We start from the raw sequence: 2,754 nt of genomic DNA on the forward strand, positions 1-2,754 counted from the left end.
GGGGGGGGGAAGAAAAAAAAGTTCCAGAAAGAAAGAAGTGGACCTGAAACCTCATTTACCACATTCTCGCAACAGTTCTGAGACTGTTTCAAGACCCAACTGGATGCCTACCTGTGCGACCTATTGTAGAGAACCTGCTTTAGCAGAGCGGATGGGGTTGATCTCTTGATGTCCCCTTCCTAACCCCTGCAATTCTGTGATTTTGTGACATGAAAAATATAAAAATCTTTAAAGATATTTGAGACTTGGGGAGTGAAAGAACTGCCTTTAAAATTTCTAAACAAGTCTTATAAACTGCTTCTACGTCAAGAGCAATGTTCAGCACTTTGTCTTTTTGAGAGGCAAGAATGAGAGGGAGTAAAAGTGCTGTAAGATGAGAAGTTTGGGATGCAGACCTGTGGGTTAGATCTGTGAAGATGTGTGTTGCCTTCAGTGCCAGGAACTCCACTGGTGCTGGCACTGAAACACGGTGGATTACAGAGCAGCTTCACAACATGCAGCCACATTCCCATAGCAGTGCCTGGCATTAGTCACTTTGCCTTCAGTGGTTTGCACTGAGCAATGCACACTGAGGTTCTCTCGAAAAAGCCGGCCAGTTCTTTGTGTCCATGAAATGCCACCCATTTTGGGTAGTACCTGAAGAATCAAGTTAAAAATATTACAACTACATAATTTGCTGCAACTTGGGTCCATTTACGAACTCCCTTTGAAAGCCTGCTGTTTAAAGAAGAACACCAATCCAAACTGGTTCAGGAAGTTTCATGGTCAAGGCGTGAACACAGTTTTGCAGGCTACTACTTGTGAGCATGCAGTTTTTGCTGTCAGGAAAGAACTGAATGCTAGGTTCTCCTGACCAACGCCTCTATCAAGATAACCACGGTGGAGGGGAGAACAATGGGCAGGAATATGTACATACTGCTGCTGAGAAAGCTACTATTTGCTGTATCGGTCATGTTTCAGAAGGCCTGAAAACATTTGCTGAAACTACTCTTCAGTCTATGATACGTGTCTTGTCATCAGACTGTTTCTGTTCATGAAATATATTATTTCTTGTTAACTGGATCCAGAAATCAGTAAACCACTGCTAGTTTTTTTTTTTTTTTATAGTCAGAAGAGTGACTACAGGAATAGAATCTTGACACAAAACTGAAATGAGCATCTGGCACAGTATCAAGTACATTATATTCTGTTGACTTTTACCTCTGAGGATCTGAACAGCTATTTGTCATCTGACAGCCCAGCTGTCAACTCACACCAGCACCTGAAAACAGAGGGAGCTAGCACATGTTCACATAGAAAGCTTTTGTGAAGTTTTCCCATGTAGAATAACTACTCTGTTCTGACAAAAGTTTAAGGAGGACTCCCACATACCGTAGCCTAAGATTTAGAAAACCCAATCTACACTTTGCCTAGGTCTGGTTTTCATCCCATATCACCTTGAATATCACCTTGAATGAGTCATCATTAAGATTTAGGTCTGAGTTTCTCAGAACCCACAGGTTTTACTTTTGAGGTAACAAAAAAAGACACTTTCACAGAATTTCTTAAAACACTTGAAATACTTCATTTTTCTGTGGTTCAAGTATAGTTTTCTGTGTTTCAGAAGTTACGGTAAAGAAAACGAGTTGACTCCCAGTAAAATCCTCTACAAACTGAACATCTCAGATTCTGCAACAAATACAGTTTGCCATTCTACATATAGCAGATAAAATACCTGTTTTTACCACTGCTTTAAGCTGTTAATGGTTTGGAGTGTTTGAATTTCAGAGTTTGCATAAAGTGAAGCCTCTCAGATGAAAAGCCAGGTGAATGGGATGTCAAGTCATAAAAAAAGCTTCAAGACAAAGAGAAACAATACCATAGCATGATACTGCACCAGAGGAACTTTTCACATAGCTAAACATGCCATCACTTTAAAATCTATAGGATGGGGGAGGGACTTTAGAGTGTAGGACCAAGATAAGAAGCTGGGAAATTCTCAAAGCATAAAAGCAGCACAAAATGGCTGCAGAATACACCACAGGGATAATCGAGATAGTGCATAGTGTACATCCAGGGCACATGGGCACGTATGCAGCCCATCACCCCACAGCCTCATGCAGTGCATGTTAAAGACCAAAATGAGGTGTTAAAACAATTTGAGCTGATCTATTTCAATACTACCTAATCCCACCTTCCTCCCTCCCAACACGTGCACCATAGCCCCAGACAGCCCACATCCCACACTCCTCTCCAGGGCATCCCTTAGCACAACCCTCCTGTCCCAAACCCTTCACAATGAGACCCAATCCAGAGCTCCCCAGTACTACTCTGACTTTAAAGTGAAGGTTGGCTCATGACAACCAGCAGTGCAGAGCTGCTGAACCACGCTTCCTGTGGACAGGGTCTGTCCACCACCATCCCGCTGCACCCAGGGCCTAACAGCATGGTCAGGGCTGCCTCCAGTCAAGATCACACAAAACATCCATGGGCACAAATGACTTTTTACTTATATGTGAGTTACAGAGGCAAACTTTACTAGCAAGGAAAGACATACCTTCTACTTGTAGCTGCTCCAATTGTAAATACAGTGGTGCACAGGAAATAAGCAAAGCTAAGTCACCAATAAGTTATAAAATACATGTCACTCACTGCTGAGATTGTGTCTTTATTAACAGTTTTTCCCTAAAAAAAAAATAAAAATAAAAATGCTCTGTCTCTGAACAAACTCCTCCTTCAGATAATTCTCTTGTTTTTTGTTTGTTTTCAATTTTT

Source organism: Meleagris gallopavo, chromosome 12 (genome assembly GCF_000146605.3).
Source record: "Meleagris gallopavo isolate NT-WF06-2002-E0010 breed Aviagen turkey brand Nicholas breeding stock chromosome 12, Turkey_5.1, whole genome shotgun sequence".
In the NCBI taxonomy this organism is placed as follows: domain Eukaryota; kingdom Metazoa; phylum Chordata; class Aves; order Galliformes; family Phasianidae; genus Meleagris; species Meleagris gallopavo.